The 26,043-nt window shown below is 31.5% G+C and overlaps 1 protein-coding gene across 1 annotated transcript in view; it reads right to left on the reverse strand.

Moving 5' to 3' along the window:
• Window positions 1-26,043, reverse strand: part of conu (Rho GTPase-activating protein conundrum) — a 372,761-nt gene that overhangs the window by 247,392 nt on the left and 99,326 nt on the right. The window contains exon 3 of the mRNA XM_075313922.1: window positions 4,425-4,446. The gene's annotated coding sequence lies outside the window, so the exon portion shown is untranslated. The remainder of the gene's footprint in view (window positions 1-4,424; window positions 4,447-26,043) is intronic.

The following is a 26,043-nucleotide window of genomic DNA, read 5'->3' on the forward strand; positions in this document are numbered from 1 at the left end:
GTCCTAAATTTAATGGAAAATATTTTGAAGCAAAAAATTTAAACTTTATTTTAATTAAAATTGCATTATTTTAATTAAAATTGCACTATTTTAAAGAAATTTGTCTTTAATATTTTGTAAAGAAATTTGTCTTTAATATTTTGTAAATTGCATATCCTAAAATTTAGGTTGCAAATCAGGTCTTTAGTATCAGGCAAATATTTTTTCAGTGCGAGTGCAATACTACAGGGTTTGCTAATATGTATTGCAACTAGGTTCTAATAATTTCTAAAACTCTTGTCTGATAGCGGTCAGATGATTCCAGTGGCAATTCATTTTAATTTTTACAAGCTTACAAAAGCATTTTGATTTATTACATTCAGAAATAGAGTTATTTGTGATGGGAAAACCAACCAAGTGGCTGTCATTAGAGCCCTCCAGCGGTGTTGGATCGCGTCCAAAAAGTGGCTGAAAAACGCTAGAAAATATCCGGAAATTGAAGGTCAGATTTGATAGAAATCCAAGCCACAGTGGAAGACAATTTCCTTGTGAACTGGTAATATCGCGAGAACGGTTGCAACACATATTAAAAACGTAACTTAGAAGTTCCAAAATGTGGAAAAGCTCACCGATGCACAAAAAACGTTAGACTGGAAAGAGCCAAGAAATTGTTTCGCTTGCACGAAAGTGGCCAGTTTGTGAACAAACAAAATGATCGGTTTTACAAAGAGGTCAGCTGTAAATTTCCACCTTCGATTGGCCTCCAGAAATCTAGCGCTGCCGATGGAAATGGTGTGGGCCGCCGTAACGGCGGAAGGCCGTTCTCAGCTCGTATTCATCGTCAAAAAAGTGTCGAATATTGTCGTAAAGATGTCCTTAAGACAGTATTGAAGCCATGAGCAGACTAAAATTTCGGCCGCAAACTATAGACATACCAAAGGACTCAACACCATGGCACTCAGCACGCGTCAACCAAGAATGGCTTCAAAATGAGGTTCCTCACTTCATTTCTACCACACAACTGCCTCCAAAATTTCTGGATCTCAATGCGTTGGACTTTAGCACCTGGAGAGTAAGAATGACATTAAAAAATACAAAAGAGTCGATCATTTTAAGACGGTGCATCGCGGGGAATGGTCCGAAATACCGCAGAGCAACTCTCGTACAGCGTCGGCCACAGACTATGAACTTTCCAAAAGAACTCAGCATCATCGCACTCAATACGCATCAACCAAAAATGGCTTCAAAAGGAGGTTCCTCGCTTCATTTCTACCACACAACGGCCTCCAAAATTTCCAGATCTCAATTCGTTGGACTTTTGCGCTTGCGGTATTTTGGAGAGTAAGAATGATATTAAAAAATACAAAAGAGTCGATCATCTCAAGGCGGCACTTTGCCGAGAATGGGCCAAAATACCGCAGAGCAACTTTCGTAGAGCGTACATTGAGAAAAAAATGTTGTCGTAAGGCTGACGATTTAATGTCCGAATTTTGCTTAACATAGAAGACGTATTTCTGATATAAGTTTTTTTCTTGTCCAAAAGTCAATAAACTTTCCAATGAGGACCACAGCCACTGCCGCTTTGGAGGTACTGATGGGAGTTATCCCATTCGATTTACACGTAAGGAAGACGGCGGAACTGACACTTCTGAGACTTAAGAGGATTTAATGTCCGAATTTTGCTTAGCATAGAAGACGTATTTATCTTATATAATGTTGATTTCCTTGTCCAAAAGTCAATAAACTTTCCAATGAGGACCACAGCCACTGCCGCTTTGGAGGTACTGATGGGAGTTATCCCACTCGATTTACACGTAAGGAAGACGGCGGAACTGACACTTCTGAGACTTAAGAGCTTGAACACGCTGGAGAGGACAGCCTGCAGGCATACTGAGATTCTGGCCGGGCAGTATAGAGAGACGGACCATATGGCCACAGAGCATGCTTATCATAACAAACCGACATACATTATACGAGGTATAGAGGTGTGGGAAGACAGGAGGATACCCTTCGGAACCCTGAACATGTATACGGACGGGTCGAAGATGGAGGAAGGAACGGTCAGTGAACTAGAAATAAGGGAGTTCTTACACGCTAGATAGTGATTGCAGTATTTTTCAGGCTGAGATTTCTGCGATCTCAAAGGCTGCTGAGTCGCTGTTGATGAGGCCGTTATTCAGAAGCGATATCAGCTTCTTCATCGACAGTCAAGCAGCTATACAGGCATTGTGCAGTGCTGACATAAGGTGTAAGGTAGTCAGCCGCTGTCGTAGAGAACTCAAGGTTCTCACTGAACAGCATAATATAACTCTGTGCTGGGCACTATGGGATAATAGGAAATGAGGAAGCGGATGTGTTGGCTAAGGAGGACGCTCGTGGAACGAATAATGTCCTAGCGGACGTTTTTCCTCCACTGTCTTCTTAGGATAGAGGTAAAATATGACGAACTATGGCGAAGGTTAGGTTAGATTAGGTGGCAGCCCAGGCTCACTTAGACTATTCAGTCCATTGTGATACCACATTGGTGAACTCCTCTCTTATCACTGAGTGCTGTCCGATTCCATGTTAAGCTCAATGACAAGGGACCTCCTTTTTATAGCCGAGTCCGAACGGCGTTCCACATTGCAGTGAAACCACTTAGAGAAGCTTTGAAACCCTCAGAAATGTCACCAGCATTACTGAGGTGGGTTAATCCAACGCTGAAAAATTTTTGGTGTTCGGTCGAAGCAGGAATCGAACCCACGAACTTGTGTATGCAAGACGGGCATGCTAACCATTGCACCACGGTTGCTCCTTATGGCGAAGACGCTGGGTTTCTTCGATTGGTTGCGAGCAAACCAAGTTGATATGGGACGAAAAGAAACGTAGGAACTGCGAAATTTTGATGTCGATGAACAGAGAAGAATTGCGGCCACTGATTGGTATCATAACAGGACATAACACACTTGGGAAACACATGGTAAGAATAGGACTTAAAGACGATGATATCTGTAGATGGTGCCTGGAACCTGGAAGTTACGGAGGACTCGTACCACTTCCTGTGGCAGTGTCCAGCTTTATCCTTTAGAAGAACCAAGATACTGGGCTCCGTTTTCTTTCAGGCTCTCACTGATCTGCGGGAGTGCAGCTTAAGGGATATACTTGCATTCATCAGGGCCTCTGGTTGGTTGTTCTGAGATTTCTTTCAAAGAGAACGAGCAGGAGGAAGCTCTGGTACAAAGCGGACCGCATCGGAAGGAAGAAGGTGGAAAGATCACATCGAGGAATCACAATGGACCTATACTGGTCTAAGTGGACATCAATTTCAACACAAAAATGTATGTCATTCTCTACAACCTAACCTCACCTAACCAATGAAGTTGTTTTGTCCTTATAGTTATGGTGACTCGATTTAAAATGAATATCTTGACATGAAAGAAAATTTTGTTGAGCTAAGGTCAACTTGGCTTTAACAATTATGAAAAATTCTTCCAAATTAATGAAATTGCCTTTAATTGTTTTTGATTTTTTTGTAGCTTAACTTCAAAGAAAACCAAGAAGAAACTTTCAAAAATAGGAAATGTTTTTCAATACTTAATTTTAAAGACATTTTTTAGTTGAAACGTAGCATAGTTTCGACTTGAAGTCGAGTCTGAATTTAATACCTTTTTAATGGACTTTGAAAGCACATGACGAAAAAGGCTGAAAAAACGAATAATTTAAAATTTCTTTTCCCAAAAACAAGTACTCAAAACTCTTATTTAAAAGAGAATTGTGTCTTAAATGCATCATTACTTCAATTATCCGCTTCTTTGGCTTGGAATCAATACCGAAATCATTAATGTAAAGACAAAAACTTTTTATTTTCATTTTTTTTTTTGGATTTGAACAATAAAATTACAAAAAGGAGAAAAAATTGGAGCTTTACTTAGTTGCATTACATGGCAGCCACTCTGTATGTCAGATTCTGCACTCACTCTTATTCCACAATTGTGAATTGTGAACCTCCCTCCTATGTCTACATAAAACGTTTCATTTGCAATGGCATAATATTTTTATATGGTTAATTGAATGTGTTTTAATTCCAACTTAAATGTTCGGAACTAACGATGAAAATCATCATCATCGCAACAACAGAAGAAAAAACAAACAATGAAATGTATGCCTTCATGGAAAACAGTTGCAGATCGCAAAAGATTTGTATCATGGAAACCACTTGGAATAAAAAACAGAAACAAAGATGGAAAAATATATCCAGCACAGAAGAATAAATTCGTCTAGACCCATGCATGAAATGAGGGAAACAATTAATTAGCATTGAAGATGCATACGATTTCACCAAAAAACACTGTTACGTATCAGTACTTTGTAGCCTTTAGTATGGTTAAATATTAAAAACAAAAAACCTTTAGCATGATATATTTAAACTTATAACTCTAGAATAATTTCTGGTAAGAAATACTTACATACGATAAGGTAGGATAAATTCTGAAAAATAAAAAAAATATATTTTGATTAATAATTAAGACTTATATTCGTAGTATAATAATTTTATTTTAGAGATAAATTAATATTTAAATAATTTATTTTTTTTATGTTTTAATATTCAATTTCAATTAGTCAAATGTAATTAAATCTATATCTAATGAAAACTCATTTAAAATTAATTCTAAACTAAGCTGAGCAATATATTTACTACTCGTATAATTACAAATTATAATAAAGTTATAAACTTATGTGTATAAACACTAGCACGTTGAGGCTATCGATATCCTTTTAATGGATTATCATTAGGTATTCCAAAAAAAAAAAAAAAAACACTTCAAATTCTTCGATATACTTTTCATTTATTCTTTGGGCTATAATTATCTGCACCTGTTTTCAACATCTCAATTTATATTTTCCCAAATCAAATATCCTCCTGAAAAGATATACATTCCAGTGTAATAATGATATATCAAACAATAAAAATTCTTCAGCTGGTTATACCATTCGTACATATACCAAATGAGAGGTGAACAAAATCATCTGATCAATACATTTTTCTTGAATTCGTTCACTTGATGGATCGTGTTAGCTAAGCAAGAGGTAATCCCCTATGATATGAGTAATTTTTCCAATTCACTTCTTTTTCTTTAGGCGTTGATTATAGTAGCAATACGGCTACAACCATCTATGCCATCGTCAATGCCAATCATCAATTCCTCTACATTATTAGTATTGGCATCAACAAATCATATTGTACCAAATAACCTTCGTTAGAAAAATGATGTCTGCAATAAGAGTTTCTTCCAACAACCAATGGACCAAACAATATACTCGTAACTTAAAAAAATATTCGGAATTTTTATAGAAATGGTGGGTTATAAGGGTATAGTCACACTAGTCAAACATTTGATCAAAATAACATAAGTGGGAAACATTTCCGACATATTTCCGACATATCTGGATCCAGTTTATTTTTTCAATTTCAATTTTTTAAATCGTCTTTATTAGTCTTCATTTCTTATTATAATTACAATATTTGGATGAGATTTTATCTTTTGGATATTGCTACAAATAAGATTTTTCAGTTTATGGAAAATACTGCTATCGTTGTGGTATACACCAAATATGAGCTAAAAGTGTTTGGTGTGGTATACACCAAATATAAGCTAAAAGTGTTTGCTGGTTTAGATGGGAGGGTTGCTTTATATGGCGCGGTTGGACAACCCTAATGTTGCAATCTGCCAACTGACAGCTCTATCGTAAAGCTCGACATTTTTGAAGTTATAACAGGTTGGCTGATAAGTCCCCGGTCTAACAAAGAAAAACACATTTTTTGGTCAAAATTCGTTTTTATTATTCAGCATAGGGGAACTTCAAGAGCGATACAACGATTATAATGTCCTTCCAATTTTTTGATACCATTTTGGTAGTACTCCTTCGGTTTTGCCTCAAAATAGGCATCAGTTTCGGCGATCACCTCTTCATTGCAGCCAAATTTTTCCCTGCCAGCATCCTTTTGAGGTCTGAGAACAAGAAAAAAACCGCTGGGGGCCAGATCTGGAGAATACGATGGGTGGGCAAGCAATTCGAAGCCCAATTCATGAATTTTTTCCATAGTTCTCAATGACTTGTGGCACGGTGCGTTGTCTTGGTGGAACAACACTTTTTTCTTCTTCATATGGGGCCGTTTTGCCGCGATTTCGACCTTCAAACGCTCCAATAACGCCATATAATAGTCACTGTTGATGGTTTTTCCCTTCTCAAGATAATCGATAAAAATTATTCCATGCGCATCCCAAAAAACAGAGGCCATTACTTTGCCAGCCGACTTTTGAGTTTTTCCACGCTTCGGAGACGGTTCACCGGTCGCTGTCCACTCAGCCGACTGTCGATTGGACTCAGGAGTGTAGTGATGGAGCCATGTTTCATCCATTGTCACATATCGACGGAAAAACTCGGGTGTATTACGAGTTAACGGCTGCAAACACCGCTTAGAATTGTTGTTTTTGGTCAAATGTGAGCTCGCGCGGCACCCATTTTGCACAGAGCTTCCGCATATCCAAATATTGATGAATGATATGACCAAAACGTTCCTTTGATATCTTTAAGGCCTCTGGTATCTCGATCAACTTCATTTTACGGTCATTCAAAATCATTTTGTGGATTTTTTTTATGTTTTCTTCGGTAACCACCTCTTTCGGGCGTCCACTGCGTTCACCGTCCTCCGTGCTCATTTCACCACGCTTGAATTTGCAATCAATTATTGTTGATTTCCCTGGGACAGAGTCCGGAAACTCATTATCAAGCCAAGTTTTTGCTTCCACCGTATTTCTTCCCTTCAGAAAACAGTATTTTATCAAAACACGAAATTCCTTTTTTTCCATTTTTTCACAATAACAAAAGTTGCTTCACAAAACACGCTCTATCTCACAAACTAATTGACTTACAGACGTCAAATTTTGACTCGAATCATTTGAAGGTTGGTATTATATAAAAATAATATGCATTTAATACTAGCGACGCCACCTATGTGTCAGACCGGGGACTTATCAGCCAACCTGTTATGTACTGAGAACGTTTTGGCATACAAGCGCAATTTGTCTTGTCTACAGTAACCTAAAAAATTCATCTATAAGTAGTGAACATTTTCGTGCGATTATTTTTTTTACAATTTTCGAAGTGAATTAACTCAACGACTCAAGGACCAGTGTTTATCGATGGTTGAATTCACCATTCAACCGAGGTCGTAGTTCACTTCAAATCAAATTTCTTAAAGGTGGTCAGTTGTTGTTACGGAAACCATTGATGTTGTGTGCCAACTGATATTGCAAGATCGTCATGTGACTTATCGTGAGATTGAGACAATATTAGGTATTAGTGGAATCAGCATGCATTCAATATTGCATGAAGATTTGACCGTTAAATAATTTTGTTTGCGTTGGATCCCATGCAATTTGTACAACGTTCAAGAAAAAGGCTCGATCGGTCGAAAGAAATGATCCAAAAATACGATCGCGATGCATCTACACACTTCTAAGACATCGTAACAAGTGATGAATCGTGGATTTACGCGTATGAGTGCGAAAGTTTCAAAATGAGCGAAATCTAACAAAAGTTACTCGCGCACGAAACGCTTCCAAGCTAAACAGTCAATTCTGAGTGGTACACAACCATTTGTTTGCCAGTTGTATTCCAAAAAACCAGGAAAACCATCGGCCGATAACGGATCATTCTCACGGTTGCCACTTGTGCCAAAAGTTTTTCATCAAAAAATTTTTTTTGGATAGTATCCAATAAACGGATGATGCCTCCTATTAGCAACATTTTTTGGATGAATAAATATCCCTTGAATTTTAAATGTGTTAAAAGTGTTAATTGGTGTAGCGTGCACCAACAAGGGAAAGTTACTACTTCCACAAAAAGCGAGAACTTGCTCATAATGGACTTTGATGAAATAACAAGCAAATTATTTTTTTATACCCTCCACCATAGGATGGGGGTATATTAACTTTGTCATTCCGTTTGTAATACATCGAAATATTGCTCTAAGACCCCATAAAGTATATATATTCTGGGTCGGGGTGAAATTCTGAGTCAATCTAAGCATGACCGTCCGTCCGTCTGTTGAAATCACGCTAACTTCCGAACAAAACAAGCTATCGACTTGAAACTTGGCACAAGTAGTTGTTATTGATGTAGGTCAGATGGTATTGCAAATGGGCCATATCGGTCCACTTTTACGTATAGCCCCCATATAAACGGACCCTCAGATTTGGCTTGCGAGCAATCGCAAGCGAAACAAATTTCATCCGATGCGGCTGAAATTTGGTACCTGATGTTGGTATATGGTCTCTAACAACTACGCTAAAATTCGTCCACATCGGTCCATAATTATATATAGCCCCCATATAAACCGATCCCCCGATTTGGCTTGCGAGGCCTCTAAGAGAAGCAAATTTCATCCGATCCGGCTGAAATTTGGTACATGGTGTTAGTATATGGTCCCTAACAACCATGCAAAAATTCGTCCACATCGGTCCTTAATTATATATAGCCCCCATATAAACCGATCCCCAGATTTGGCTTGCGGAGCCTCAAAGAGAACCAAATTTCATCCGATCCGGCTGAAATTTGGTACATGGTGTTGGTATATGGTCTCTAATAACCGTGCAAAAATTGGTCCACATCGGTCCATAATTATACACGCAAAGAAAAAAAACGTTTGGAAAACGTGTACCGAAAACGTTTTTCTTTTGTTAGAGTTTTTTGAATTTCTTCGAAAATTTTAAACTTTTATCACCAAAAAAATTTGTTTGTTACAAAATTTTTATTTTTTCAATAAAAAAAGTTATTTTTGAAACAACAACAGAGTCCATTTCGTTTATATCAAACACTGTTCTTTTCTGACTTTAGGTCTTTAATAAGACACATTTTACAGTTCAAAATTTAATATACTACAATGTAATGTTGAACATTTTTTCGGAATCTTCCGAATATATCTGGAATATATGTAAAAAAAAAAACAAAAAAAACTTTGGTCGAAGCAGGGATCGAACCCACGACCCTTGGCATGCAAGTCGGACGTAGCAACCACTGCACCACGGTACCAAACTAAATGTTTGTTTCTGTTAAATAAACTTTGTTTATTCGGTTCGTGGGCGCCGCAAGCTATGCTATATAAATATAACTTATATGGATATTTATCTATTGATGACCATAACAGATACATAGCTCAGTGGTTAGTGTGTTGGCTTACAAAGTGCATGGTCCGCGGTTCGATTCTCCGTCCAGTCGAAAGGTAAAAACAATTTTAAAATTTATAAAATCGTATAATTTATTCTACATTGTTGGTATTACAGGAAAAGGTGTTAAGAACTGAAAAACATCGTGGATGTGAGAAAGATGTGAGGGAAAATCCAATTAGAGGGAAATGCAATTTTTTTTTTTTTAGTTTGTCCTTATGAAATTGTTTTTACATCCTGGAAAAGAATAAACGTTTATCACAAAAAGTATATACTTTTCTCCCAAATACACTTCCTTACAGCGAAAAGCAAATGAGAAACGAAGTTTGTTTGTCTAAAATTTCGTTTGGAAGGAAAGAATTATTTTTTTGCGTGTATATAGCCCCCATATAAACCGATCCCCAGATTTGGCATGCGGAGCCTCAAAGAGAAGCAAATTTCATTCGATTCGCCTGAAATTTGGTACATATATATACGAACTTACGGCCGTATATACTTGTTTCTGTATAAAATTTTCTCAAATTTCAAAACTTCAGTTCTATACACATATCTGTGTATAATTTCAAGTCGATTATACCAAAACTGCCACCTAGACTTTGGGTACACAAATGTGTTCACAGACCGACATCGAATAATCGACTCAGGAAGTGGTCCTGAGCATATTCGCCAAAGACACAGGGTGGCTACATCGTCTTCGAACAACAACCGCAATCGTGAGACTATTTCAAATCAGTATTTGACCCGTTTTAAGCGTAATCCAAATTGAAACCACAGGTACATCCCAGAGACCACAGAACAAACGAAACGTCTTCATTTATTGAAGTGATCTTTCTTCATTATAACGAATTGGTCTATACCTTTTGACATTGTCGAATTGGACTTAGAAATGCTGTCCCACCCAAGATATGCTACTGATACACGATACACGAAAAAGACTGCTTTTCATATGTTTCGGTCTAAAACTTATTTGTTTGGAACTCAAAGTTTTGGCACATTATGTTTAAGTGCAAGCATATAATGTTCATAAACTATCATAATAAGTTTGAAGTTTCAGTGTAAAGAAATTATGGCGATTTTCGATTCCGAATTTCGGAACATGGGGGAATAAATTGTTCTGCATACGCACAATCAAAAAAAAAATCGCTTCTGTAACATATATCCCAAACATATATTGCTTCAAGCATATATATTTCCAGGATTGGTCCAAACAAAATATTGTTTATATTGTTAAAACATATTATCTTTCACCTCAGGCATATACTGGTAGAAAAAAAATTTAATGAAATTTTCTTTGTGTATGTCTAAACATAATAGTTTAGACTTAAAAACTACACGCTCACAAAAAATCGCTTCTGTAACATATACTCCCAAACATATTTTGCTTCAAGCATATACATTTTTGGGTATTGCCCAAACATTTATATGTTTGATCTCTTCCAATATATAATATGTTTGAAAGCATATTGGTCTAAAAAATATATGTTTGGGTAGTCTAAGTTCCAAACATTTTGTATTTTTGCATCCAAATTCAATAATGTTGTCTTCCAAAAAACAATATGTTATTATGTGACCATATAATATGTTTGGAAGCATTTTGCACCCAAAAATATTATATGCTTAAAAAAAATTCTCCCAAACAATATTGTGCTCAAAATTTTATTTATTTATTTATATATTTACAATCATAATGAATTATGAAAATAAACAGGTAATATAGGTGCTAACAACATAGGTTTTCGACCTGAATGCTCAAAATTTTGTTTCTGCCTAATTGTATATTCCCCCACATCTTTCTCACTTCCACGAGATTTTTTAGTTCTTAGCACCTTTTTCTGTAATACAAACATTGTAGAAGAAATTATTCAATTCTATAGTTTTTTTTAATTTTACCTTTTTTACGGGGATTCGAACAGCGGACCACACAGTTTGTAAGGATCAAAGAAGTAGCTGATCAATTGCCCAAGGAAAAATAAAATGTTAATTTTGTAATAACAAGCAACAACCACCAACTTAATTCAATATCGCTCCCTGTTAAATAGCGCTCCAAGCTACTAAACACATATATGTTTATAGGCTATTTCTAAATTAATATATGTTTGCATCCAAGCATATTATATTTACAAACATTTTATGTCCCAAACATAATATGTTCTAACATATTAACATATATGTCCCAAACATGTTTTGCTAGTTTATGAACATTATATGCTTGCACTCAAAAATATTGTGTTTAAAAAATTGTGTTCCAAACATATAAAGTTTATAGCCAAACATATGAAAAACAGTCTTTTTCATCCGTGTATTTGTCATAAATATTTGTACGATACTGAATTGAATAATTGTCATGAATTTTATAGTTGTAAAAACACTGTTCTCTATTGTGAATTGTTGAAATATTTATAAGATGTTTCGTGGATGGTACATGAATTTTTTAACACTCACTTGGTTCATAGACTTACTTAGGTGAGCACACAAAACATCCCAATAAATAAACCACAAAACCTAATTCTCACTCTCTTTTCATTTCCCACTTATTTGCCCATAATATCTTTTGCGTGAGATATTATGTCTGGCAAGGGTTTCCAGCATTGATCTCTCTTCTTTTCATTGAAGTTCTTCGCCGTCTTCTACCATCACCAATTATAGTCCACTTCCCCTCAAGACATCGGTCAAAGCACCTCCTAACCACCAAGCACTTTGCAGCTTTCGTCCCGAGTCTCCCCCTTAATTAAACAGTGTATATATACTTTTAAGTCACCAATTGCTTAATTCCATTATTTTACTTGCAGCATACTCTCTAGGTATCTCTTTCTAAATACATATATGTTTATAGGCTATTTCTAAATTAATATATGATTGCATCGAAGCATATTATATTTACAAACATTTTATGTCCCAAACATAATATGTTCTAACATATTAACATATATGTCGCAAACATGTTATATTACGTTATGAACATTATTTGCTTTCACTTAAAAATATTGTATTAAAAATGTTGAGTTCCAAACATATAATTTTTACACCCAAAGATATGAAAAACAGTTTTTTTCGTCCGTGCGGGCAGAAGAATTTACATTTTTACATACATAGAAGGAATGGAATTACCTCAAACCTTGTTGAAGAGCAAATATCATTTTTGGACGGCGAACATGGAAAGTTTTTGCGCAGAAATGTTGTTTGCACGCAAAACATAAAATAATAAGAAATAAGATAGCTAAATTCTGAGAAAATAACATGGTTGCGACGAACATGTTATATGTTTCCCTTTCAAATATAACATTTTTCTCTTTAAAAATGTTCCTTTTCTGGGTGTAGATATTGAAAACTATTCATTTATCTTGAATTTCGCATAACCTCATTAAAATGATTCAAATGTAAAAGAAACTCCTCCCCTTTTGGTATGTTGGGTTATTTCTAAAAAAAAAAACACTTAATATAATTCCTTGTAATTTATTCTTGTATCAATATTTGGTATACCGTACAGCTATACAGCGTAAAAAAAATTAGCCAAGTGGAAAAACTGCTCAGAAAACAAAATTCGTTGGAAATTCAAAATAAAACCTCACTGACTAATCAATGCCGTCCACAATGCGCGCATGCCCACCTCCAGTTTAACCACAGATACCATTTAGATTTACGAATATTCGTTAATAGTGCAAAAAAAACACTGCAAAACGAATGAAACGTTACATATGAAATTATGTTACTTTTCTTTTTATGTGCTTTCAACTTTTTTTGTTGTTGTTTTTGGTTCATATGGGTTACCTGGTGTGATTATGGATGGCTATATTGCTATTTGCTGCACTATAAATTTCTTTTGTTTGCCATTTAAGTGTGGAAAACCGTTGCCTGGATTATTCTTCGCTAGAGTGGCTATTTCAACGGCGGCTTCAGTGCCTTATTAATGGTCCGGTGGTGGTGGTGGTCTGGTTGGAATTTGCGTTGCGAGCCAAAAGATTATCCATTATTTCCTTGGTAATTGGAGTAGAAGAAGAACATCAACATTGGGTGTTGAATGTTTAATGAATGCCATTACATGATAATGAACATCATCATCATCATCATCGTCTACAAAATCAACCCAAATGCAATTTAAATAATTTTATAATGGATAACGTTTGTTTGCATTTGATAATGATCTGAAATATGAATCGTCATGGATTTGAAAATATTAGGATAATGGCTAATAGATAATTGAGGAAGAAATATCTATGCATATAAAAAATAGGTCTGTTCGCGTATTTTAGCAGTTACAATATAAAGTAAAAATTAGCAAACATGGTTAGATTAGTTTAGGAATAGTGTCAGTAGTTATACCACAAGTGGTAAACTTCTTTCTTATCAATGAGTGCTGCTGCCTGATTCTATGTTTAGTTCAATGACAGGGGAATTCCGTGTTATAACCGAGTCCGAACAGCGTTTCTCATTACGATTAACACCTTAGAGAAGCTTTGTTATAGTCAGAAATATGACCAGGATTATTAGGAGGGTAAAATCCACCGCTGAAAAACTTGTGGGTATTTTTGGTCGAAATTGGATTTGAACCCATGACGCCTTGGATGATGAGACCCAAAACTTAGACTAATGTATGAAAGTAATAAGTTTTAAGGTACGTATTCTCTTAATGTCATATTCCATCTATTGCTTCTCTACTCAACATGGAAATTTCTTCCAATTAGTAAATTGAAGTGAATTGCGTAATAAAAAGTGGGCAAAATTCATCGCTTCTTCGGCCAAAATAATTAAAGGAAATGAAAAATCTTTGGAGCTGGGAAAGCTTTTTTCTGAATAATATTTATCTACTCATATATTTTCAGAGTAAATCGGTTTATGCTCTGCTTCTTCTTCAAACAAACATAGCCTAATTTGCACTTGTTGAAATTAGATCTGTAAAAAAAAATTTTAAACACACAAAAACAAATAGGAAAAATTATGTAACATAACAAACCATTAATTATTTTGAAGAAAACAAAAAAACACTTTCCGCATTCACTTTCCACCAGCCATTTGTCCAAAGTAGTCATTAAGGTCTCTCTCTCTCTCTCTTAGAAATTATAGTAAATTATTGAACTTCATTAGTTTCCTTGTGGTCATTACTGTAAAAATCTATCAATCACAATTGAAGAGTATCTCGGCCCCAAACTAAACTTAAGCACAAACGCAATGTCTATTGGAATAAAGAAAATATTTTAAACCCTATTTTTAAGTTTTTTTTTAGTTATTCACCAGTTTGTTTTAGAGTTCATTGACAATTTTCTTTAAAGTTACCAATCATTAGCCTTACAATATAACAGAAGCCAAGAAAACCAAACGAACAAACTATTAACATAACCAGAGGAAGAAATTAAGAAAATATAGGAAATCCCGAGGCTTTACAACACTAACAATCCGAGAAATGGTTTAGGGAAAAGAGAAAAAGTTAAATCTGTTACAAAACTCAAATATTAAATTCGATTAAGGTCGATACAAATCTTCAGTGCAGATGATGATGAGAGAAATGTAGCTAGAGGAAATCAATTTTTTTTAAATATGAAATTTTGTCAGAATTTTCTTTCTACAGGAAATTTTGTCAAAATTTATTTTCTGTACACGCAAAAAAATAATTCTTTCCTCCCAAACGAAATTTTAGACAAACAAAGTTCGTTTCTCAAGTTTATTTAGTTTATCGACCTTTTCCCTTAATTATTAGCTTTTGTTTTTTAATGGGCTTTCAAGGTCACTTTAAAATGCGAATAAAGCAAGAATTGAATTATTCCATTATTTCCATCCAACGTTTCGCTGGGATTATTTCCAGCCTCATCAGGGATGATTTATTTATTGGATATTCAATTTTAGTCAATTACTTATGCAAAAAAATATATACGTCTATTAATACGACACTATTACAGCACGACATAGAACACATATTTACTAATTGCAAGAATAATTAACTTAATCTAATATCACAGTCAAACTGGTGTTGTTATCTCATTTGCTTTTCGCTGTAAGGAAGTGTATTTGGAAGAAAAGTATATACTTTTTGTGATAAACGTTTATTCTTTTCCAGGATGTAAAAACAATTTCATAAAGACTAGCTCAAAAAAAAAACATTATTTTCTTGCTAATTGCATTGTTCCTCACATCTTTCTCACATCCACGAGGATTTTTAGTTCTTAACACCTTTTCCAGTAATACCAACAATGTAGAAGAAATTATACGATTTTATAAATTTTTAAAATTTTTTTACCTTTCGCCTGGACGGAGAATCGAACCGCGGACCATGCACATTGTAAGCCAACACACTAACCACTGAGCTATGTACCTGTTATGGTCATCAATAGATAAATATCCATATAAGTTATATTGATATAGCATAGCTTGCGGCGCCCACGAACCGAATAAAAAAAGTTTATTTAACAGAAACAAACATTTAGTTTGGCACCGTGGAGCAGTGGTAGCTACGTCCGACTCTCATGCCAAGGGTCGTGGGTTCGATCTCTGCTTCGGCCAAAGTTTTTTTTTTTTTGCTTTTGTTTTTTTACATATATTCCAGATATATTCGAAGATTCCGAAAAAATGTTCAACATTACATTGTAATATATTAAATTTTGAACTGTAAAATGTGTCTTATTAAAGACCTAAAGTCAGAAAAGAACAGTGTTTGATATAAACGAAATGGACTGTGTTGTTATTTCAAAAATAACTTTTTTTTATTGAAAAAATAAAGATTTTTTAACAAACGAATTTTTTGGGTGATAAAAGTTTAAAATTTTCGAAGCAATTCAAAAAACTCTAACAAAAGAAACACGTTTTCCAAACGTTTTTTTTCTTTGCGTGTAGGAAATTTGATAACAAAAATTATTCTATAGAAAATTTTGTTAAAATTTCATTTCTATAAGAATTTTTAGCAAAATTTCATTTCTATAGGAAATTTTGGCAAAATTTCATTTCTATAGGAAATTTTGGCAAAATTTCATTTCTATAGGAAATTTTGTCTCCATTTCATTTCTATCGGAAATTTTGGCAAAATTTCATTTCTATAGGAAATTTTGTCACAATTTCATTTCTATAGGAAATTTTGTCACAATTTCATTTCTATAGGAAATTTTGTCAAAATTTCATTTCTATAGGAAATTTTGTTAAAATTTAATTTCCATTAGAAAATTTTGTCAAAATTTCATATCTATAGGAAATTTTGTCAAAATTCCATTTTTATAGGAAATGTTGTCAAAATTTCATTTGTATAGGAAATTTTGTCAAAATTTCATTTGTATAGGAAATTTTGTCAAAATTTCATTGCTGTAGGAAATTTTGTCAACATTTAATTTCTATAGGAAATTTTGTCAAAATTTCATTTCTATAGGAAATTTTGTCAAAATTTCATTTCTATAAGAAATTTTGGCAAAATTTTATTTCTATAGGAAATTTTGGCAAAATTTTATTTCTATAGGAAATTGTGGCAAAATTTCATTGTTATAGCAAACTTTGCCAAATTTCATTTCTATAGGAAATTTTGTCAAAATTTCATTTCTATAGAAAATGTTGTCAAAATTTCATTTGTATAGGAAATTTTGTCAAAATTTCATTGCTATAGGAAATTTTGTCAAAATTTCATTTCTATAGGAAATTTTGTCAAAATTTCATTTCTATAGGAAATTTTGTCAAAATTTCATTTCTATAGGAAATTTTGTTAAAATTTCATTTCCACTAGGAAATTTTGTCAAAATTTCATATCTATAGGAAATTCTGTCAAAATTTCATATCTATAGGAAATTTTGTCAAAATTTCATATCTATAGGAAATTTTGTCAATATTTCATTTTTATAGGAAATTTTGGCAAAATTTCAGTTCTATAGGAAATTTTGTCAATATTTCATTTCTGTACGAGTAGGAAATTTTGTAAAAATTTCACTTCCATAGGACATTTTGTCAAAATATCATTTCTATAGGAAACTTTGTCAAAATTTCATTTCTATAGGAAATTTTGTCAAAATTTCATTTCTATAGAAAATGTTGTCAAAATTTCATTTGTATAGGAAATTTTGTCAAAATTTCATTGCTATAGGAAATTTTGTCAACATTTAATTTCTATAGGAAATTTTGTCAAAATTTCATTTCTATAGGAAATTTTGTCAAAATTTCATTTCTATAGGAAATTTTGTCAAAATTTCATTTCTATAGGAAATTTTGGCAAAATTTTATTTCTATAGGAAATTTTGGCAAAATTTCATTTCTACAGGAAATTTTGTCAAAATTTCATATCTATAGGAAATTTAGTCAAAATATCATTTTTATAGGAAATTTTGGCAAAATTTCATTTCTATAGGAAATTTTGTCAATATTTCATTTCCATACGAGTAGGAAATTTAGTCAAAATATCATTTTTATAGGAAATTTTGGCAAAATTTCATTTCTATAGGAAATTTTGTCAATATTTCATTTCCATACGAGTAGGAAATTTTGTAAAAATGTCACTTCCATAGGACATTTTGTCAATATATCATTTCTATAGGAAACTTTGTCAAAATTTCATTTCTATAGGAAATTTTGTCAAAATTTCATTTCTATAGAAAATGTTGTCAAAATTTCATTTGTATAGGAAATTTTGTCAAAATTTCATTGCTATAGGAAATTTTGTCAAAATTTCATTTCTATAGGAAATTTTGTCAAAATTTCATTTCTATAGGAAATTTTGTCAAAATTTCATTTCTATAGGAAATTTTGTTAAAATTTCATTTCCACTAGGAAATTTTGTCAAAATTTCATATCTATAGGAAATTCTGTCAAAATTTCATATCTATAGGAAATTTTGTCAAAATTTCATATCTATAGGAAATTTTGTCAATATTTCATTTTTATAGGAAATTTTGGCAAAATTTCAGTTCTATAGGAAATTTTGTCAATATTTCATTTCTGTACGAGTAGGAAATTTTGTAAAAATTTCACTTCCATAGGACATTTTGTCAAAATATCATTTCTATAGGAAACTTTGTCAAAATTTCATTTCTATAGGAAATTTTGTCAAAATTTCATTTCTATAGAAAATGTTGTCAAAATTTCATTTGTATAGGAAATTTTGTCAAAATTTCATTGCTATAGGAAATTTTGTCAACATTTAATTTCTATAGGAAATTTTGTCAAAATTTCATTTCTATAGGAAATTTTGTCAAAATTTCATTTCTATAGGAAATTTTGTCAAAATTTCATTTCTATAGGAAATTTTGGCAAAATTTTATTTCTATAGGAAATTTTGGCAAAATTTCATTTCTACAGGAAATTTTGTCAAAATTTCATTGTTATAGCAAACTTTGTCAACATTTCATTTCTATAGGAAATTTTGTCAAAATTTCATTTCTATAGGAAATTTTATCAAAATTTCATTACTATACGAAATTTGATCAAAATCTCATTACTATACGAAATTTGATCAAAATCTCATTACTATACGAAATATTGTCGAAATTTCATTTCTATAGGAAATTTTGTCAAAATTTTAGTTCTATATAAAATTTTGTCAAAATTTAATTTCTATTGGTAATTTTGTCAAAATATCATCTCTATAGAAAATTTTGTCAAAATTTCATCTCTATATGAAATATTGTCAAAATTTCATCTCTATATGAAATTTAGTCAAAAGTTCATCTCTATATGAAATTTAGTCAAAATTTCGTCTCTATAGAACATTTTGTCAAAATTTCATTGCTACAGGAATTTTTGTAAAAACTTCATTGCTAAAGGAAATTTTGTCAAAATTTTCTTTCTATATTTTTTTCAAAATTTTCTTTTATAGATATGTTTTTTAAAATGTTCTTTCTATGGGAAATTTTGTCCAAATATCATTGCTATAGGAAATTTTGCCAAAATTTCATTGCTATAAGAAATTTTGCCAAAATTTCATTGCTATAAGAAATTTTGTAAAAATTTCTTTGTTATAGAAAATTTTGTCAAAATTTCTTTGCTAATGAAGGAAGTTTTGTCAAAATTTTCTTCCTATAGGAAATTTTGTCAAAATTTTCGTTTTATAGGAAATTTTGTCAATATTTCTATAGGAAATTTTGTCAACTTTCTCTTTCTATAGGAAATTTTGTCAAAATTTCATTTCTATGTTATACTCGTAGGTAGCAAATTATGTGAATTTCATTTCTACAGGTAGCAAATTTTGTGAACATTATCTTACTATAGCAAATTATGTCGAAATTTCATTTCTATAGGAAATTTAGTCAAAATTTCATTTCTATAAGAAATTTTGTCAAAATTTCATTTCTATAGGTAGCAAATTTTGTGAACAGTTTCTTACTATAGCAAATTTTGTCAAAATTTTCTTTGTATAGGAAATTTTGTCAAAATTTTCTTTGTATAGGAAATTTTGTCAAAATTTTCTTTCTATAGGAAATTTTGTAAAAATTTCATTTCTATAGGAAATTTTGTCAAAATTTCATTTCTATAGAAAATATTGTCAAAATTTCGTTTCTATAGAAAATTTTGTCAAAATTTTATTTCTATAGAAAATTTCCTCAAAATTTTATTTCTATAGAAAATTTCCTCAAAATTTTATTTCTATACAAAATTTTGTTAAACCTTTATTTCTATAAAAAATTTTGTCAAAATTTTATTTCTATAGAAAATTTTGTCAAAATTTCATTTCTATAGGAAATTTTGTCAAAGTTTCATTTCTATAGAAAATTTTGTCAAAACTTTATTTTTTATGAAATTTTGTCAAAATTTCATATTTATAGGAAATTTTGTCAAATATATAAACAAGAGGAAGTTTTTGAAATATTAAACTTCTTCTACTGCCCTATCAATGTCAAGGTTTTTTCGAACCCAATCCCAAAGGAATTGTGCAGCAAAGGTAAACTTTAACCTTGTAACCTCGCTGCCTTATATTTTTCTCAATTTGTAATTACCGTGTAAAGCTATCTCATCTTTTTGATTTTCAATTTGTAGTTACCACCCATTTTGTTACTTGTTTTCTATTGCCTTGGCGTTAAGACTGTATTATTATAGCCAAAACTAGATATTTTTGTATATTATTAATGAGGAATATTTTTAATTAATCAAAAATCGATGAAGACACACCAGGTTGCAACAACGCCACCGCCTACTGTTAAAATTCTCATTAAATAAAATTCAATTATTTATTTTTAATGATTTTTGGCGGGCAGGTGAAACTTAAGAAATACCGCAAGGTGCCTTAAAGTATACGATTTGTAAATAATTTTAATTGTTTGCACTTCGATAAAATAAAATCAAGGTGATATCTCTATCGATAAGTGGTAGGCTGATTGCTTACAAAAATTTATTTTTGTATTGAAGACAAAGTTTATTGTTACTATATAAGTTTAGGTGTGCAAAAAAAAAAACATGAAAGCATTTTAATAAAATTTTATGATTATTTATATGAATTTCTTGGCACCATTAACAATAAAGGCAAAAAAAGAAATTCATTTATTTGATATTAAAGAAAAGAATTTATTTAGAAAATATAGTCACGTTTATTGTTTATTAGCACAACTTAAAATTTCACTTCCCCCTTAAATGTTTTTCTTTTGGTTTATAATTTGCCAAAGAAGTCAATTCGATACAAAACTATGGGGAAAGAACGTGTTATTGGAATGGGGAAGTAAGTATTAAATTTTTTTCACACAGGAAAATGATAAAGAATTATAGACAAATATTCAAGCGGTTAATATGCAATTATTTTCGGATTTCACTTGTTTTAATTGTTTTAATTAAAAATATTAAAATTACAATTATGGGGTTATGAGTTTGTCATTCCGCTTGTAAAACATTGAAATATCGATTTCGGACTATATAAATATATTCTTGATCAGGAAGAAATCCTAAGACAATCCATCTGCCTATATGTTGTAATCACGTTACATCATATCATTCTGAAATTTAGCAATGATTAGTTTTTTGTCTGCAAGCAGGTCAAGTCCGAACATGGAGACTATGTGAAACGCCATTTGGACTCGACTATAAAAAAGAGGTCCCTTGTCAAGGGGTGATTTTTTTAGGTATTATCTTTGTGACAAACTGGATGACAAATTTTTCTATAGCTGTTAAAAAAAACACCCTTTATATATTTGATCCATGGCGGTGGGTATTTGAGATTAGGATCAGGTATTTAAGATTAGGGCGTATGTATAAATGTTAATGGTGATTAGTAACTTGAAGCCTGTGGGAATATTGTGATGGCTCTAATCTCTTAGCTTCTAAGTAATTCATAATTATCTTAAAAATTTGTTTCCTTTCAAAACCTCTACTATTTGCTTAGCTTCACTTCCACAATGTTTCCTTACAATATAACAAATATGTATATCAATGCAATTGCTATCCTTTCACAAATCTACAAATTGCCCAATTTTACAACTCTTCCAAATGTGCTAAAGTGAAAAATTTCCAAAACAAACAAAATAAATCCCCGGTGATTATCTCGGTAATATCCATTACAAAAATGTGGCGCAAATAACAACTGATGGTTATGATCATAATGGCGATGATGATGATGATGATGATGAATTCGGTTACTGAATGAATAGATAGATCAATTCCAAAGGATAATCCATCTTTACTCGCTAACAAACTTTAACTAATACCAGCAATAGATGGAGTTATATCAGTATCTCAATATTGCCATCATAATCGGGTTTCACATGTGAAAACTAACAATGGTAGTGAGGCAAACTCCTCACATACCCGCCCGAAAACAAAAAACTCCCCACAACCAATTTTGCGAAATATTTAAAGCCAAAGGCCAAAAGAAAAACCAACGAAATGAGGGGCAACAAAAACACAAGACCTCACCAATAATGATGATCATCTCGTCATCATTCATAGGTTTTCTGGCTACTTTTAAGAAACACATAACTGATGAGGAGTGAAACTACAGAGAAAACTACAACTTGCAAAAAAAATGTGAATAGATACCATGTGAGTGAATTGAGAAGTAAGATCTAGCGAAGTTTATATGCCCTACTCGATAGAATTTGAGGTTGATATTGTCGCCAGAGAAAAGGTGTGGACATATTTATATAAGGAAATTTTTGTTTTATAATAGCTCGTTATGAGATAAAAAAAAATATTTACAGTAATGAAGCAATAGTAATAATAGTAGTAGGGTACAGTAGGAATTGTCACTTCCAATGGCCTTCAGGTAGCACACTGGCTGAGGGTACATTCACACTCTCATTCTACTCAAGCTCCGCCGACGGTAATGATATGGACCGCCATAAAAGCCGCTAATATTCATCGACCGTGGTGTCAAAATAATATTGCCGAATATTACGGGGAAAATGCACTAAAGATAGCACTGAAGCCCTGGGCAGACAACCATATCGACCGCAGATTATGGACATTCCAAAAGGAGCACCTTCACACTATACACCCATCAACCACGAATGACCTAAAAAGGAGGTTCTTCGCTTCATTTATACCACACAATGGCCACCAAAATCCCCGCATCTCAATCTGTTGGACTTTAGCGCCTGGGGCATTTTGGAGAGTACAATTGTTTCTTGGTAGATTTAAAGAAAAATTTTTATAGAAATAAAATATACATTTTGAGAAAATTTTCGATAGAAATACAATTTTGAGAAAATTTTCTATACAAATAAAATTTTGAGAAAATTTTCTATAGAAATAAAATTTTGACAAAATTTTCTATAGAAATAAAATTTTGACAAAATTTTCTATAGAAATAAAATTTTGACAAACTTTTCTTTAGAAATGAAATTTTGACAAACTTTTATATAGAAATAACTTTGTTGACAAAATTTACTATAGAAATTACATTTTGAGGAAATTTTCTTTAGAAATAAAATTTTGACAAAATTTTCTACAGAAATAAAATTTTCAGGGAATTTTCTATAGAAATAAAAATTTGGCAAAATTTGCTATAGAAATAAATTTTTGACAACTTTTTCTATAGAAATAAATTTTTGAGGAAATTTTCTATGGAAATAACATTTTGACAAAATTTTCCATAGAAATAAAATTTTGAGGAAATTTTCTATAGAAATAAAATTTTGAGGAATTTTTCTACAGAAATAAAAATTTGGCAAAATTTGCTATAGAAATAAAATTTTGACAAAATTTTCTATAGAAACAAAATTATGACAAAATTTTCTATAGAAATAAACTTTTGATGAAATTTTCTATAGAAATAAAGTTTTGAGGAAATTTTCAATAGAAATAACATTTTGACAAAATTTTCCATACAAATAAAATTTTGAGGAAATTTTTTATAGAAATAAAATTTTGAGGAAATTTTCTACAGAACTAAAATGTTAACAAAACTTTCTATAGAAATAAAATTTTGACAAAACTTTCTATAGAAATAAAATTTTGACAAAATTTTCTATAGAAATAAAATTTCGAAAAAATTTTCTATAGAAATAAAATTTTGAGGAAATTTTCTATAGAAATAAAATTTTGAGGAAATTTTCTATAGCAATAAAATTTTGAGGAAATTTTCTATAGAAATTACCTTTTGACAAAATTTTATATAGAAATGAAATTTTGAAATAAATTTTTTGACAAAATTTTCTATAGAAATACAATTTATGCCAAGTTTGCAATAGAAATAAGAATTTGGCAAAATTTGCTATAGAAATTTAACAACATTTTCTATAGAAATACAATTTTGAAAAAATTTTCTATAGAAAAACAAGTTTGACAAACTTTTTATAGAAATAAAATTTTGACAAAATTTTCTATAGAAATAAAAGTTTGAAAAAAATTTCTATAGAAATAATGTTTAGACAAAAAAAATAAATTTTGAGGAAATTTTCTATAGAAATAAAATTTCTACAGAAATAAAATTTTGACAAAATTTTCTATAGAAATAAAAATTTTAATAAATTTTCTACAGAAATAAAATTTTAACAAAATTTTCTATAGAAATAAAATTTTGACAAACTTTTCTGTAAAAATGAAATTTTGACAAAATTTTCTATAGAAATAAAATTTTGAAAGAATTTTCTACAGAAATAAAATTTTGATAAAATTTTCTATAGAAATAAATTTTGACACAATTTTCTATAGAAATAAAATTTTGAAAGAATTTTCTACAGAAATAAAATTTTGACAAAATTTTTTATAGAAATAAATTTTGACAAAAGTTTCTATGGAAATAAAATGTTGACAAAATTTTCTGTAGAAATAAAATTTTGAGGAAATTTTCTTCAGAAATAAAATTTTGACAAAATTTTCCATAGATATAAAAATTTGACTAAATTTTCTACAGAAATAAAATTTTAACAAAATTTTCTATTGAAATAAAATTTTGACAAAATTTTATATAGAAATAAAATTTTGACTAAATTTTCTATAGAAATAAAAATTTGGCAAATTTTGCTATAGAAATAAAATTTTGACAAAATTTTCTATAGCAATAAAATTTTGAAAAATTTTTCTATAGAAATAAAGTTTAGACAAAATTTTCTATAGAAATAAAATGTTGACAAAATTTTCTATAGAAATAAAATTTTGTCCTGTAAGTAGATGCATCCTATTTGTAGAAGTAGTTACTTTCGCTAGTTAGTGCAAGCAAAAAACGTTTAAACATTTAAAATTCGACACCTTACAATTCATGTTATATAATATAGGACTGATAGTAGTAGGGTATAGTAGAAATTCTGGCCGAAAAAAAATTTGCTATATTTTATATTTCTGAAATTGTCTCTTGTCAATATCTTGTGCAAAACATATCACTTTACAAGGTCCATAAATAAAAGTTGTCATCACGAAGAGCTTAAGTCAATGGCCTTATGTAAAAAAAAAGAAAATCTACAAAAGTCTGTTTCAAATCAAATGGCAAACCTAATATACAAATCATAGTCTATCTCGGCTTGGCACTCTATTTCGCCGAAAAACACAACAAACAGAAAATGAACAAACAATTGAATGGATGGGAGAACAACAAGAAATTTCAAATAATGATCAAACATAACAATAAAGCAAATGATTTGATGATTCATCATTTCGACAACATTCAGTCATCTCTAACCAGCCAAACAGCAACCAGTCAGCCGATGATCCCAAGAAACCATCGATGCCATGCCAAGAGATCTTATGAAGACATCCCCCAAATAGTAGTGAATATCATCCATTGAGAAGACATTCATCTTATAGTCAATGTTTTTTTCGGTTTCTTTCTTGCTGAACAAAGAAAGCTTGAGCTATGGCGTTTTTTTTTTTCGTTTTTTTTTTTTTTTTTTTTTTTTTTTTGTTAAAGCACATGTCAGGGAAACTCCAATTTCTTCATTCATCAACAAAATAAATAAATAAACGATGAAGACAAAAAAAACCATAGTTTATATTCAACTTGAAAACCACACGAGATTATCTATCACAGACATTAAATGCGTGTTTAAATCATGTGCATTTAAAAGAAATTCACAACTCCTGAAAAAAGGCCAAACCAATAATGGTGAACAGGGTATCAAGGGGGGGGGGGGAGTATAGGCGATGAGTTTACTTTGACCAAAAAATTGGAGACTACTATAACGAATGACACATTCAATGGATGACTTATCCATTGCCCATCATATGTTGCTTCTCATTGGCAAGTTTTATTTTTGTTTGGAGGAACTTCTGCATGCTGGTGCACCAGGTTGTTGTCATCACATGATTCCTACCTCCTTCGTTATGTGGCAATCAACAAGAAACAACTGCTGCAAATGTATCAACAGCAGGTTGCTATAACAGCATTACCACCAGCACTTTTTCATTGTTTGCAAACAGAGTTGCTTGGCAATGTTTGTTGACGATGACGACGAATAAAAATACATCAAAATCAAATGTCAAATATTAAAATCGTAACTACCGACTAAGGAGAGAGACAACAATCGCAGAACAAAAGAGCGAC

This window comes from Haematobia irritans, chromosome 5 (genome assembly GCF_050003625.1).
Source record: "Haematobia irritans isolate KBUSLIRL chromosome 5, ASM5000362v1, whole genome shotgun sequence".
NCBI lineage: Eukaryota > Metazoa > Arthropoda > Insecta > Diptera > Muscidae > Haematobia > Haematobia irritans.